Source organism: Parasteatoda tepidariorum, chromosome 11 (assembly GCF_982258835.1).
Source record: "Parasteatoda tepidariorum strain Cologne lab strain chromosome 11, Ptep-v5.0, whole genome shotgun sequence".
Lineage (NCBI taxonomy): Eukaryota > Metazoa > Arthropoda > Arachnida > Araneae > Theridiidae > Parasteatoda > Parasteatoda tepidariorum.
Genome location: NC_141765.1, coordinates 73,516,902 through 73,534,873, shown reverse-complemented (window position 1 = coordinate 73,534,873; position 17,972 = coordinate 73,516,902).

Here is a 17,972-nt window from a genome sequence, read left to right as displayed (position 1 = left end):
AATTTAGTGAAGATAGGTTGAAAGCCTAACACCTCAATGGTTATTTCCCTTTTTACATTTTTCGTAAAAGCTTTTTAGTGACACTCGAGAACTTTTTGCCCTCATTAATAAAATTTGTTAATTATTGTGTGAAATTTCGAGTGAAGAATGATATAAAAGCAGTTATATTATTAATGCTTATTGTATTTTAAAACTAGATTTTTTTATATTAGTGAAATGAATTTCACAATCCAACAATTAAAAAGATAACATGATATAAGAATAAATAAATACATAATGAAATAATCCATTCATAATATAACTGTTCTGTAATTTTTGTTAATGAATTTTTAGGAAAAAACTCGATCTAAAAATTCAAAATAGATATTTTTTTTTATAAAATAATGTAAGTTTTTGTTAGAACTAAAATCTTTAATTTTAAATATTATTTTTGTAAAGTAAGATGATTTTTCTGCTAAAATAGTAAACATAAAAAACTTAGGTAGTTCATTTTTAATATCTTTATAAAAATTCCAGAATTCATTACAGATGCCTTCAGATATGGAGTGTGCTTGAATGATGTCAACTAGAAAGGAGGAAGGGAACGATAGGGGGAGGGTATCAAGAAGTATGACATCACGCATTTTTGTCAAAATTACATTCAAATATAGCATATTCTGTATTTTTATTTAATTAGTTTTCATATTTTTAATTAAATAAGTACAATATATATATATATATATATATATATATATATATATATATATATATAGGATAAACCAACCAGTGAAGGAACATTTCATATATATTGATTAAAAACAAGAATTTGAAAGTTTTTCTTTAGACTGATTAGTAACAATAGCTTACTGCCAAACAATAGGAAGTCATCTAGCAATGTTTTGGATTACCTGGTCAAATAGACTTCTCTGGAAAAATTTTTGAATTTGTCATTATCTCTGCAACACCTTGTTTGTTTGAAAAAATTATAAGGTGAGTGTTTCTATTTATATGTTTGAAGTGGAATTAATTGCATGTATTAGTTTTATTTTTCTCACTGTGAAAAAGAGAATTCAAAATATAGTTATTGAAGTTGCGTTTTATTATTTTTTTTAAGCATTATAACATAATAAAGTAGTACTATGATAAATGGGTGTTTATTCACTGGATCACCAAACGATGAAAAACCAGTGAAGGAACAAGCGTTCCTTTACTGTTTTTTTTTCTAAGTCAATGAAAATAAAAGATGAACTTTAATTTTCTTGTACCTTTAGTGATGTTCCGCATCAAAAGTACGTTAAAAATGCGAACTACTTGTTATTTGAACCTCCAGAACTTTAAAACAAAATTATGTAAGTTCTCTACGATTTTTTTGCATAATTTGCAATTAGTAACAAATATGTTGACACTGTCATTTAACTAAAATTACGAATTTTGAAATTAATACAATTTTTTAAAAGGCAAGCGAAGCTTAAGTGTTCCTTTACTGGTTAGTTTACCATATATATATATATATATATATATATATATATATATATATATATATATATATATATATATATATATATATATATATATATATATATATATATATATATATATATATGTATATATATATATATATATATATATATATATATATATATATATATATATATATATATATATATATATATATATATATATATATATATATATATATATATATATATATATATATATATAAATGTAATGCTTTTTGTTTTATATTTTTAGGTTTTTTATTGTTTTTACTTTTTGATTTGATTGATTAATTTATAAATATTTTTTAGCTTAAGTGCAGATTACTTATTTCTTTATAGATTATATAAAGTACTTTCAACACACTCTTCAATCAGTATAATTTGTAAATTTTCCTCGCGTTTCATTTACGATTAAAAATGAAGGCGTGTAATAAAGAATAAAAAAAGGAAAAGAAAACCCTCCAAGCGACTATTCTTATTTTTTTCCTCTTGGAAATGTAGAAAAAAATTACAATAATGACGAGGGAGAAGAAATATTGCAGCAACCTTTTGCATTATATGCTGTTTGTAAGAAACTTAAAATACCACAGCGACCTCTAGCGGCAGTGCAGAAAACCTTGCGCATCTCCAGACATTTCGTGCAAAGAAAAGATGACAACATTTTGTTCTTTTTGATTTTTTTTTTCGGTATTTGTTATTTTTATACCCACATGATCTTTTCTTCTTCTTCACTCTGCTACTAGAGTATCAGGCGCTGAGAGAAAATGAGAATCCAGATACACAAATTATTTTTATATTTTTTTTATTTACCTAACAAGAAAGAACGAAGAAAAAATAGCCTTAAAAAAACATCCGCTATCCATTAACTGAAACTTTTATTTTAGATGTACTTAATGCTCCCTGCCAACATTTGCATTTCTTTTTTTACTTTTAAAAAAGCACTCTGCATTTTTTCTCCATTGTTGTCTTATAATTCTTAAATGATATGCATTACCGGGTGAATTTTTTTTGTCGTTCTTCGCGTTTTTAAGAGATAAAGGGAATATTTTTTTCTCAAAAAGTTCATATTTTAAAGGAAATAAAATAATCTTTCCTTTTTTTCATAATTTGCACTCGCCGTGCTTAATTCTTACAGATGTGAGTTTAGTGTTTTGCTTTGATCCAAAATAAGAATAATAATGGTTATAATTATTATAAATTTGCTCCATAAATTCTTAAAATTCTGAAATTTACACTTAAACAAGGCTTTTATTTGCAAAAATGTGATGCAATATGCAATAATGAGTTGCAATATATAATATTCAGGAATACACATCTGGAAAAGGGCTCAAATTTTCTAGTCCTCATATGCATAATCACCAAATAAAAATCTAGCCAAATAAAATATAATTATTGCAATTATATGATAGACGTTCTTCAAAAATAATAATTTCAGCATTCCAAAGTTTCTAACCAGAAATTCATGTGTTTTTTTTATGGTATTTGAGATCAATTATTATAATTATCACTAAAATAATTATTAAAATTATTATAGAAAATAAAATTTCCTTTTGTGGCAAAAATAAAAGAGCAATAATTTCACCCACAAATTTCGAACTAGAGCATACATTTAAAAGAATACATTGCGATTAATCTCAGTAATAATTGGCCTTATCCACATGATATTTTTTTTTCTTAAATTGCAGAATAACAAAATGTAATCTTTCCATTTTTTAATCGGTACTATAAGAATAAAATGATTAAATATAGAGTGTATAGAAACTTTTCGTACATTTCATGATAGTGAGTTTGAACTATGATATAAAATACTAAGCATTAAAATCATTAAATAACATTTAATATGCATAAAATATAATGTCATTATACTTTAATTCAAAATAAACTTTATTTAAAAAAATAAAAAGAATTAACAAATAAATTTTGAAAAAAAACTTTTTTAAAAAAATAATGTCTGAATAGGAATAATATTTATGTGACAAATCCATTTTTCAAGCGTAAGATTTCTATAAATAAAGAATTCTTATCAATTGAAGATTTCTATAAATTATTATGTAATTTTAAAACATGTGGATAAGAACAACAAAAATATTAAAAAATTTTAATAGTAGTTCGGGTTTTGACACTAATTTCTTCCGTAAACACTTTCTTGAAACATTAGACAAATTACTTTTAATTATTCTACAAATAAAATAACTAATTGCTTCATAGCAGCATGTAATAGTAGAAGAGAAAATTTAGCTAAGACGAAGAAAAAAAATTCTTTTCAACTTCTGTGCACTTTTTTTTTCTTACTGAAAGTTTTTGTTCTTAAGTATTAATTGAGTTATGACAATTATTCTTAAACAAAATGCCTTTTCTATAGTTATTGCTTTTCAATGAATGTCTTTAAACCAAAGAAATATAGTTTTGACTAATCCTATTTTGTCATAACCTTTTAAATTACATTTTTTTAAGAATTTAAGCCTTAATGCAAAAGTCAATCTAAAAAGGGCTAACTATTTTTGGTGGTGAAAAAAAACGTAAATAAATAAACTTTTTTTTAAAAAACAAATACACGAGTTTAACGTATAAATAGTTACATAAAACCTTTTTGTCTATTACGTTAAGGAGCATAATTAAAGATTAAATTTTAAAATTCCTGAGCACTTCATAGATTTAAATTCACCTTATGTTACCGTTTCCAAAATATGCGTTAAATAAATCTTATTAAAGGTCAGGGAACAAAAATATCTATTTGAAACCATGTAAGTAATACATTTTTCAACCCAAAAAAAAAGGTACGGATTTGTATTAATACAGTAAACTTTTTCTTATAAGCTGTGGATAAGTAGCTGTGGTTTAAAAATATATTTCCATTTTTACAAGTTTAATTTAAATTTTTTAACATTTTAATAGTATTTAAAAAAATATTACGGAACTTTTAAAGCCATTTACTATGCAGTAACTTCCTATTATAATTCTTATTTTTATAATTCTTAAGCAAATATGGGAAAAATTAGCCTGTGACTTTGGATACATTAAAATCATGCTATTTTTTAAACTAAGAATAAATGTTCATTCACTTGGGGCTTAGAGACACGAAAAATTGAAAAAGAATGGAAATATTTCTACACGTATAGTAATGTAAGGGGAAAAAAATTTATATCAATAAAAATTTAAAGAGATTTCAAAGTTACAAAGTTGGACCCAGTTTAGAAAATAAAATTAATCGAAAAATAATAAATAAATAATGAAAATAAATAAAATCAATTAGTTCTTTTTGTCCTCGAATTTTCTTTTTTAGTTCATTTATAAAATATGCAGAAAGCATATTTTTACAAAGCATATTTTACAGTAATATATTTATTTGTAAAATATATTACTGAAAATCTAAATAATTGCACGTTATTGAAACTCAATTGAAGTAGATAAAGTAAAAATTAAATAAATATTAGTTTTTATCTACTTTTCAGCAGAATTCATTCTCCGAGTTACTTATTTTGTACTCAATTGTGCAACTTCTGCAACGAAAATATATTGGTTTATTTAATTTTCAATCCTTATAGGTAGCTTTAGTTGAAATTTATTTATTTTCTTTCATTAAAATTTCAAAAAATTAGACTCTTAAATGTAGATGTGAATTCTAGTTCAATATGAATTCAAAACAAAATACTTATCAGTTTTCGTAGAATATGAAAAGAAATTTAAAAACAAAACATTTACAGCATTTTTTATGAATAAAAAAATTGAAATATTGAAGTATAATGCCTTTAAAAAACTAGTTTATTTCAATTCATATCCATGTTTACAATTCTTCTGATTTAAGATGTTTGTCAAGATCACTAAGTATATATAAATTCTAACTATTTCTTAATAATAAGAAAAAGCTAAATAATAGGTAAGCTTGTTTTTATTTTGTAATTGCCCTTTTATCTTCTATTCAATTCAAAAATTTTATAATATTATTAAAACATTTAGATTAATTTAATGAAAAAAAATTACTCTGTAACAAACTGAGGTGTAATTGGTTTCACCTTATTTTTCTTTGCACAAAGAAACTTCAAATAAAAATAATAAAATATAATAACTTACGTAAATAATGAAGGAATATTGCATTTGTCGACAGTGTATACAATAAACAAATGCTGTTATTTATAAGAACTTAAGTACTGAAAACAATAACGAGAAAAAAATTTATTCAAAAAAAAAGAAGAAAGAAACCGTAAACAGAAAATATATAAACAAAAAAAAAACCCTTTTTATCAATATTTTAATATTTATCTGTCCTGAATTTCAAATAAAAATAATTTTGTCTCACACGTTCATAATTAATTTACGCAAATTTCAGAATTTGTATTCCCTGCTTTATTCATTGAATTAGTTATGATTTAATTTATGAGTTTTCATGACTAACTTAAACACCATAGAATGATGTAGCTCATAATTATACACAGAATAAACGGAATTAAAAATCAAAAAAATTATCATCTTCTTCTTCATATTTTCATTCCTACTGAAAATGAAATAATGATTGCAGAGATTGAGGAGGGGTGATATAAAAGTTTGAAAGGGAGGGAAGTAACAAGGGAGTTCCTGTATGGGCTCCAGGGTTTGGTGAAGAAAAAAATGAAATGATCCAATCATATTCAGGCAATAGTGAGAGGCAATATTTTGATCAATTTCAGTGCTTATCTTACATAACTTATGTTATTATCCCTGCAAAGTTACATAACAACTTTATTTTAAAATAAATGCTTTCATCATTAGGAATTTAAAGCAGTTAAATAAATTTTTATTTAATGTTGAAAAATTTAAATTAACATGATTTTTAGCATAACAAACCACATACGAAAGAAAAAAAATTGTTATTTACATTTATTAAGAAATAGTGAGCTCGTGTAATCGATCTTAAGAATTGTTTTAACCTATTTGAAGCCGCTATGTCAAATGACAATTTATTCTTGATTTTGTTTAAATTATTACATTTAATAATGTGCATGTAAATCAAAATAAAAGAATTTAAACGAAAAATTTAATTAGTTTTTTTTACTGTCGGAAACGGGAGCTTTGGCGGCCAATGGTAGCTAAATGTACATTTTTCTTTCACCCGTTCCCTTAACTAAAGATTGAAATAACCCCTATTATTTTATACACTTGGACAATTAGTGCCTTTTCATGTCATAAATAAAATGCATAAAAAATTAACATAAAATAACTAATATCATAAAAAAGTAACAAGTTTGAAAAAAAAGAAAAGAAAATAACAAATAGAAAAATTCCTTATTTTGTCCTCTATAAACTTGTTCATTTTTTTTCTAAATCATTTTTTGTACAGTACAAATGTAGATATCTTTATGTAAATAAACTTTGCATTTAATACGCGTACATAAATATTGCATTTAATATACCTATATAATATAATTTGCATATAATTAAATATTTTTTCACGTAATTTAAATATAGATTGGTTCGATTCACTTTCTACAAAATGGTTTAATCCATTGAATTCTCTTATTACTTATTTTACCGTTCAACAAGCTGACATTCTCATAAGGAAGAAAAACAAATAGGTTCAAAGTTAAGTCTTGAAGTGTATGGCAGTTTCTCGACGCACTTAAAATATATAACCAGCTTGACATAGTATATTTCATGGTAGGTCAAAAATTTTACAATGCAAAATGGTGAAAAGATTACCACATGAGCAAGAAGACTACCCACTTAAGAACTTTTAGACTGATATCTAAGTAATCCCATTTTAATGTGTTGAAAGGATAAGAGTAATTGATAAGCGAATTCGTCTTACCATATCTCCCATATCGGGATCAACGAACTGGTATTTCGTAATTAACTACTTGTATTAAATATATTTTTTTTATATTAGCATTTGACAGGTATTGAAGGTGATTTACTGATTAAGATTTTCCGCAATTAGAATGAAAAATATTTTAAGGAATAGTGTTCAAAAACGAGAATGAAAAAGAAGTCAAAATTTTTCTCATTATGCTTACTTTCATTATCAATTTTAAATGCTTAATAAATATTTTTATTCTCATAAAAATTAATATACAATAAATATAGTTTTTATATAGTAATACATTAATGAAATTCAAATTAATCAATAAAGGGAAAACAAAGAGTTCCCCCAGTGGGAGATTTGGCGTCAGTTTTGGCTGAAATCAGTATCAAACCGTTGAAAAGTTTTTAAAAGCATAATTTTTGTAGTTAATTTAATATTCTACTTAATACCTTATTATTAAATTCCTCATTTCTTTTTCATTTTTGAATTTAAAACAGTTTATCCTCTTGAATGTTTCAAATATTCATAAGACTTTGAAAGCAGATAATTGAGTTATATTATTTCTGTCATTAAATGCTGTTTTTCAAAAGCTTTGTCGTCAGATGAAATATGCTAACTGATGAGTCAGTTCTTCAAAGCTAATTCAGCCTAATTTAAAAAAAAGTTTTTTAAAAACCGCCATCGTTAATATTTAAAAAGTTACTCCAAACTTATATTATCTTGGATCATAAAAATTTTGCGAAAGGTGAGAATTATTCATTAATTTAATTAAATTTCGTCTTGGCATAATAGTTCCGCCTAATTGGCGATTTTCAATAAAGTTTAAAAGTTTTAAAAATGCCGATGTTCGTTTGTTCGTTTTAAAGACCTGATAATTTTTACTGCAAATCCTATATATAAATTAAATTAATATCTTTGTCTCAACTGCAAGTTACATAAACTGTGGAATTTACTTGGCGAAAAATCTTTGAAAAGTACTGTGAGTATCTTTAACACTGTCAGACTTTTATTGTTCTCAATAGTTTCATTTACTTTTAATACTCTTAATTTGAAAACAAATACATGTATTATGCGAAAATATTTTGAATAAATTTTTTTTAAATATATTTTCACATAACAAACCTTTTTTTTACTTAAAATTTCATTTACTTCATGATTTTATGTTCGTTAATAATCAAAGTTACAATAAAGTTTGTTTTTGAAAATCTTCTAACTATATCACATTGCTGTTTTAGTTTCGAAGGCTTTGTTCATGAAAATGTTAAGATACATTATATAACTAAACAGTTGTACAACAGAAGGGTTGTTAATAGTTGCTTGAATTGCATAAATAAAAAATAAATCAAATAAAATGAGGACTGTTTTGAATCTTGGGTGAGTTTTTGTACCAGAAATTACATCAAATTAAATGCGGAAAGCTTTGTATTTGAAATACCATTTGATCATTGTATTGATCATTTGACATTCATCATTTGACATTGTATTGTATTAATTCGAAATAAGTCATAATTCGGATATTACCAATTCAAATCATTAATGGTTAATACCCGCCATTTGAAATAAAATGCCTTAGTTTGTTAAAGTGTTAATAATGTTTAATATTTTTGAGTTTCAAAAAGAAGTAATGTACTTTTATCAATTTTAAATGTTTTTTCTAAAAAATTCATTTGTTTTTAGACAATCTTTTTCCTGGTAAAGCAATAATTATTTTTAATTAATTAACTTAAATAATTAGATATCATTAAAAAGATGCATCATATTACTCATCATTTGTAAATATTTAAAAAGTTTAGCAAAGAAAAGAAATTTTCAACCATCTATGAAGTAAGCCAATTTTAGTCAGTGAAGGGGAAAAAGTTTGTAAAGCTAATTTTAATTCTTATATTAAACATCTTAATGTTAATAAAATTTGTTATCAACAATTTAACTGATTTTAGAATTTCAATTCAAAATAATTAATAACTGTTATTAACAAATATTTCCCTTATATTATGCCTTAATTCGGAAACCGTACTGTTTCTTTTAGAGCTTAAAAACCAATAACAAAAATTAATTCTGAAATGCAGAGAAAATTTACTTTTGTCGTTTGATAGTTATAATTTGTTAAATAACAGAGATTTTAACGATATTGTAACAATTATATACAATACTGTGTTAATTTCCACCCAAGTTAAAATTTTTTCCTATAAAATATAATTTTCTTATTTTCTTTTAATAACTCTTTTTTAATTAATTTTTCTGAAAGTTGAACATGAGTTTTATATAACTATTTTAAAGAATTTAGTGTATTGTTTTGTTGAAATAATCATTGTACAACGTTTTGCTGTGATTAGAGTTCACAGAAATGATTTTAAAGGAACGAATTGCATCGGAAATAATATTTTTCAATGTTTTTAAACATTACTAAAGTTAAACTAATTCTTGTGTTTATTTCTACTGATCAAAGTTTCTGCACTTTTAGACAAATTTTTATGACTTTCTATTAATGTTTCAGACACGAGGGAAAGTTTCCTTGCTACTTATTTAAATATAATTTTGTAGGCTTTGTTAATAGAAATTCCTTAAAATTGTTTCATAAAGTTTACACGAAAAAATTCCATATAAGTTTAAATAAAAAAAGCTTTCAATTTAAAGTTCTCGTAACTTCGTATAAATGTTATTTTAAATATATTTACTCCTAATTCAGAGAGCACTCATTAACATAGTATGAGATGTTTCAATATAGTATGAAATGTTTCAGTATTGTTGATTTTCTCGAAAATTCTAGTCTGAAGAATTTTATTAAAAAATTTATTCAACTTGTTTGAGAATCTTATTATTCAGCATCATATTATGTTTAACAATGACTAAATTAAAATTATTTAACTATTTTTATTAGTTCAAACTAATAAAATGCCAATGATTCTGAGTATGTAAAATTAATTTTTTATGACTTTTATACTATTTGAGTATTTTTAGACACAATCAACTTAATAAAATATTATTTTAAAGTCTTTAGTAATAAAAAAATCTTTAATATAATTGAAAAATATAATTATTTTAAAGTTTGAATCATACTGATTTTTCAAAGTTTCAAATTAAACTTTAGAATTAAAGCTACCAAGAACATGGCCAACAATTATTAATATATGTATCTAGCATTAAAGTTATGCATTTTCTATTTCAAGGTATATAGCGCAACGTATCTTTCAAACGTATTTAATAAGCTATTTTCTGTAACAATTGTAATACAAGAACATACCAAAAAATTACACATACATTTCTATATTTTTCCATAATTCTCTGCTATTATTTTCAGAACTTCCTAATTCTGTTTCATAAATACTACAAAATCCATTTCAAAAGAAAAGATTGTTCTTCTATCTTTTTTTTTAGATAGAAGACTGAAATAAAAAAAGTAAAGAAAATTGTGCGAAAAATCATAGTTTATTGTTTCTTCGATTAATAAAAACTAGCTTTCTGTTCATAACACAGTTTTATGTTAACCATAATATATGGTAAGATAATTCGTCATAATTTTTTTTTTCAATCTGAGGGACTAAATACGACCATTCCATTATATGACTTAAATAACGTTAGGTATTTTTTCGACTGATTTTTTACAACTACATATTACACCTAAGGAAAATAAAATATCCTTAAAATGTTTTATATTATTTAAAATGGTATTCAGTAAAAAAAAGTATCAATTTTTTTTTAATTTGAAGGAAATATCATGACTATTATACTATTGTTTTTAAAATTTTATCAAAAGTATCAAATAAAAAATAAATAATATACAAAACGAGTAGTGTAAAAAGTAAAATAAATATTTTTGTGAAAAATTATATAAATATATTATGGATAAAATTTTACACATATCTACCAGAAAATACCTGCGTGTTTATAAAAATAACATTTTCATGAAAATTAAAATTTTTTTAAGGTTTTTAAAAAAAGAGTTAATTAAAAATAAAAGGATTTTTTTTAAACTGAGGAATCTAACTAAAAAAATAACTTCCTGATTTTTTTTCTCGTTGAGATACTGCGGAGTAATTAATTTTTTAATACTCAATATACCGGCGAGATAGCATCAGTTTATTAAGAAAAAATTACTCTGTTGAAAGTTAAAAAATATATTCTTCTATGTGTCATATTAAAGGTATACTGCTATTATCTTTCTTTCAAAAAATATATATAAGATTTTAGAAGAAAAAAAAGCCTTTCAGTGAAAAACAATTTATTATATCAAAAAAAAAAGTTTAGATATCAAAAACAGAAGCATCCTTCCAAACTCATAACACGGGGAAAGAAAAAACTAACAGCAAGTTTAACGACCCAAAAAAAAGGGAGTATTGAAAACAACGGTGAAGAAACACCGGGATAAGGCCAAGAAAAGATAGCGAGTTGGCTGCCCGAGTTAGTAATAAAAAAATAAAAGCCATTTCTTAGAAACCAGAAAAAAAATCAGGAACGCCTGAAAAGATTAAAAAAATTTAAAATTTACAGCTTCTGAAAACAGGCTACAACTTCTTGGAAGATTTTTCCCAGGCCATCGAGTAGAGTCGTGAAGAAATTAACCATCGAGAAGCAGAGAGTAACGACCGGGCATACAAAAGCAAGTTTTTTTTTTATTATTATTAAACTCCATTTTTTAACCCGTCCCTAACACAACGGGGCTGGCTGAAAGGGTCAACTACCATCATTGTCTATTTTATTATATTTTTTTTAATAAACTACCTTTTCCGCCTGAACCGAGGTTTTTTTTTCACTCCAAACAAAATCCGCTGTTTCGGGATGTAGTTTTTCCTAATAGGTTTTCCATCAACAGATGTGCCACTCTTGGGGCTCTGATAGGGTTAAAGCACATAGCGCTACACAGCAAGTGCCCCATCTCCGTGTTCATTGACTTCTCAGTGCAGCTGGAGCGGGCCCTTACTAGGGTTAACTCTTTTTTTTGAGCTATTTAACCCTTTTTTGCCCCGCTATTCTCACTGCCGGGCAACGAACTTCTTTTTCTACGGGCAAAGCCATTTTTTGCACCCTAAATTTAATACACTTCCTTAGAAAAAATGATCACCACAGTGGATTTGCACCTCGTCGAGTCCGCACTTAAAATAGTAAGAATCAAGATGACTTTTTTTTTACATATACTTCAACATTTGCAATACTTTTGCTGTTTTAGATATCTAGCTAAGTTAGTTTTTAGTTAAGTAGACGTAAATATTATTGTTAAAATATCGCCTTAAGATTTTAACAAATTTTTTAAGAAATATGTTTTTACATCTTAAATTTATTAAAACACTTTTATATCCTGACAAAAATCATTTTTATAGCCTACATATACTATATTTTTCTTTAAAAAAAATTATCCCCACAACTTTTTGTAATTTTACTTAAGGTGCTAAGTGGTTATAATTAAGGTTTCTTTTTACCAATGCTATAATTAATAAAGATACAATTTTACAAAAGCTGTAATGAATACAAATGTTTTTGAAATTTATTGAGGTGTAATTTTCGAAAGGATTATAATTCAAGAATTTAGCATTTCATGAACAAAATAATATCATTTTAATAAAAAGACTAACAAAAAAATGCATTGCTTAAAAAAAGTTTCTTGCGGAGAAAGAAATATAATAAAGGATACATTATTACACATAACATCGATAGTAATATTAACCAGAAGTAATAACTGAAAATAACTAGGAACACTAAAATAAAATTGATTATTATTTCCTCTTTTAGCACCATAAATAAACAAACAAAGATACAAAATATTAATATTCACAATATATCATTAATAATAATTACAGATTCAAAATATATTTTGGTGTCCTTTTAGTACTTACGTAAGTCTGCCTGTAGAATTCATTACATAAGAACCTTCTGCTAACAACCAAACGTGTATTCATATCAAAATAAAATCTTAAAAACGGACAAAATAGCAAAGACAACAATGTTAAAAATAAAACGAGCAAAATTGTTAAACATCGAAGTGATTACGGAGAATTAAATCGAATTATTTTCTCCTCCGAACAATTGATTTTATTTTTTAACATACACTTGTGAAAGGATAATATTAAGAAAAGATCTTTTCACTCGACGTCGCCTTTTACAATTAATGCTTAAATCCCGTGTTGCGATTGTATTAATGAATTCATAAGTGCCAATAAAGAGGTCGGATTACTGAGAATTAATGTAGTTTGAAGCAATTCCTTTGAATAAATTGATCCATTCATTAATTGCGCTTTAAATCACGTGTTTTAGAATTAATTCCTTTCCTCGACAAATTAAAGGATTTTCTTTAAATATTTGGCTGATTACAGATAGTTATATTTGCACAAACAAAAATTTACATTTAGATTAAAACTGCTTGTGTGCGTGCGTATATATATATATATATATATATATATATATATATATATATATATATATATATATATATATATATATATATATATATATATATATATATATATATATATATATATATATATATATATATATATATATATATATACATATATATACATTATATTATATTGTATCATATTATATTATATTATATTATACTATATTATATTATATTATATTATGTTATTTAAGTGAGCTTTAAACAAAATTTAAATTTAAGATGATTTTTTTGTTTGCTTATATAAATAAAAATATAAGTTTGAATTTAAATCATTAAGTTATAAAGTAATCAAATATATGTTTTATTTATTGAAATTTTAATGATGATTAATGATGATCGATTTAAAAATAGATTCATTTAAGTATTTTCTATCCAAAATTCTTGTTTAGGATGAAAGTAGTTTTTCTTGCAGTTCTTTAAAATCAGGAGGAGAAGTTTAAACTATACAAATCAAATAAAAACAACGCTTTTTTTTATTAATAGCATATTTTTTTACGTATCGTACATCGGAAAATTTTTAATTTATCGGATTAATGAAAAATTATGGAAAGACAAGGAAAATTTTATAAAGGGATCTGAGCATTGAAAATAAAATGCTTCACATCTGATGCGCCAATATGATTCTTCTATAATAGTTCAATCTTCATGTATTGTATATATTAACGATAGGTAATGCTGAGCAAATAAAGAATAATTCGCAAAAATATTGGTTATATTCTTGTTAACGCTAGAACAGCCGAATTTTGGGCTTAATAAAAATCGCCATTGGGCCCAATTTGACCCTAATAAAAAAATAATGACACTCCAAAGTAAATGATTCTTTGGTTAATAAATATTTTTGGAAATATAATATGCAAGAGTTTTTAAAAATAATTCTTTTTCTTATTATTGTGATGACAATATAATATACTGCAATATTGTTTTACAGATTACACTAGGGTACAAATTTGGTGTTGAATTTGTTACGAGTACTGATCATCCTAATTCTTGTGTGGAAATTTCAAATCTGAAAATAGTTAACTCCTCTTAAAATCTCCTGGAGCCTTTCAAATGAGGTAAAAATATTCAATCACCTTATATTTACCAGATATACGGTTTCACTATTCAATCGAATAAAAATAATTCCAAGGTGAGTAATTATTAAAAATGCTTTGCTTCAAAAAATTAAGACTGTGCTTCAAAAGAAAATTTGGATGGTAAGATGAATAATGACCTTATTTTCAAGAGCTTTTGTAACTTAATCTTCAGGTGTTCCAGGAGACATTTCTTAGACAACAAATGGTCTGTACAGGTAATAAAAAATAATCAAGCCATCTTTTTAGAAGATTTTTCACTCCATTTGAAAACTGCTTCAATAATTATTTGCTTTAAACTGAACAAATTATTTGACAACAGCATAAGTTATGATTATTTGTCATTATAATTTGACATGTTAAAAAAGGTTTTTTTATGGGGGTAAACTAACAGATATCCAAGTTATAAAGCTAACATCAAGTTATTTTTCAAATAAAAATTATTTAGACGCTTTTTGATGTTGTAAAATAATTTTACAGAATTGTTATTTATTTATTTATAGAATTTCAAAATTTTTTACCAATATTTTGAGACAATTCGTTGATAAATCTTCTAAAATCAATTTATAGACTCATCACATCCTCTTATCGTAAGATCACAAAAGAATTTTATTTTTAAGTCTTTTGATAATAATCTTGTTTGTGCTGTAAAGGTATTATAAAAAGTGAATTAGATTTCTTTTTAAATTATTTAATTGACTTATTCTTACAAAGCAAATATGTTGAACTATTGCTGGACGCATAATTTTCCATATTCTAATTTATGTTGAAAAGAAAATGCTTTTTCAATTAAAAACTATTACAATTACATATTTTACAATTTTAAACTCTTGTTTGAATGAGGGATACTGAAACACTTACTTATTAAGAAATATAAGGATATGCGTGCAACTATTTAAAAATACAGATTTTGGTAGTTTAAATTGATCAGAAATACTTTTATGTTTGTTATTTAAAATCAAACTTTAGAACTGGGATATCAAATGAAAATTATAATTTAAAATATCAAATTTTAATAAAAAGACTGATTGTTTCTTATTATAATTTGAAATTTTATTTTCAATTAAATGCTTACATGAATTATAAAATAATCTGCATAATTTTTAGCCTTATTTTAAAGGAAACGAATGGTTGTTTAGAATATATATATATATATATATATATATATATATATATATATATATATATATATATATATATATATATATATATATATATATATATATATATATATTAAGCTTTAAAATCAATTCTTTGCGTACATTATTTTTTTAATAGCTTACTTCTATATCATTTGTGTAATATAAAACTGATATATAAATCTTCCTGTAATATAAATCTTCCAATAAAACTGATATCTTCTATATCAGTTTTATTGGAAGTTGTAAGGTTGGGATATCAGTTGACATGAAATGCTTAATTTAGGCAGACTTTGTCTTATAATATAATATAATATAATATAATATAATATAATATAATATAATATAATATAATATAATATAATATAATATAATATAATATAATATAATATAATATAATATAATATAATATAATATAATATAATATAATATAATATAATATAATATAATATAATATAATATAATATTATATAATATGAGTCCTTAGAAGTAAAATTAAGAAAATAAACACGAGGCATTTAGGATTATTCGAAAAAGACATATCATGAGAAGATTCAATTTTATCTAAAATGAATGAGCTACCTTGGAATGTTTCGATTAAGAATAAAAATCCTGAATTTTGTCTGATTCCCTTTTAGCGTAAAGCAACCGTAGAAATCAATTAGAAGTCACACAAGGGAAGAACTATTTAGTACTTTTTCCTTTTCAAAACGAAAAAAAAGCTTTTTGCGAAGGACAACTTGTTTAGTATTTGTCTCTTTGTAAGTTTCAATCCGGCTGATGAAAGATATCATTTTTATAACGAAAGGGATTGTTTAAGCACAAAACCATTTAATTTGGTGTCTGCTTAATAAATAAATTGTGAAAGCTGTGAGAAATAGTGTGATCGCTTAGATAAATAAAAGTAATTTTATTGGTAGGAATTTTTTTTAAAATTTGTTAATTAATCGTTTCAGCTGAAGTTTATTTTTCACTAGTGCAAAAACAATTAAGAAATTACGGTCTTTGAGTTATTTTATCTGACAAAGCTCTTTAAATTTAAGGTAAATGTACTTATCATTATATGTTAATTTTATAAACATTCATTTTATTCTATTTGCGCAATTAAAAGATATTATTCTATATTTAAAAAAATATTTCAACTATCAGCACCTTGCTTAAATTTTAAATTGTTATTGACGAAATTACCAAGATGCGAATTTATTGCAAATACACATCATGATTTCATTAAGTGATTTTAAAAGAAAACAGTTATTCGTTTAAAAAAAGAAGCATCAAATGTGGAAATATTCTTTTAAATCAAATTGTTCTAAATATTTGTAAATTTCTTTCTTATTAAGTAAAGGATTGTAACAAAATGTAGTATAATTAGTAAAACAGATTATTTGAAATTTTTCTGTGAATTTAACAATTGATGTTACATCTATTTGATATACTAATGCAATACGTTGATATTTAAATTTTATCTTTGATTAATATAATAATTATTTTTTCAGCAAAAATGTATTGTTGGTAAAATTTACTAACTCTCTGCATATTCTGTAAAGCATTAAGACAAAATGTAGTATAATTATTACAGGAGATTGTATTTAATCATTGATTAAGTGCTACAATTAAAATAATATTAATTAAGCATTTATTCATTAACCATTATCCAATAATTAAGTATTTACTTATTATCTGTGAATATTGTAATAAATTAATTACTTTTTAAATTATATTGTCGGAAAGCGTTTTTTACTGTTAATGTTTATGTTTTATTAATGTTTTTCATATTCTGTAATAAAAAGTAGTTTAATTAATTGAACAGATTATTTCAAATTATCGGTTGCGGGTTATAAATGAAATAATATTTATTTGAAATTCTAAGGCAATAAATAGATAATTATTTATTAAAATAAAATTATGCAATAAATTAATTTATATAATAAATGCAATTATATTATAAATTAACTATTTTTTTCTAATCATATTGTCTGAAAACATAGTTGGCTCTTTTCATATTCAGTAAAGAATTGAAATAGAACATAATATATTTAATAAAACAAGAAATTTAAATTATCGTTTGTGAATAAAAAATGAATTAATATTTGTTTGAAATACTAGTGCTAT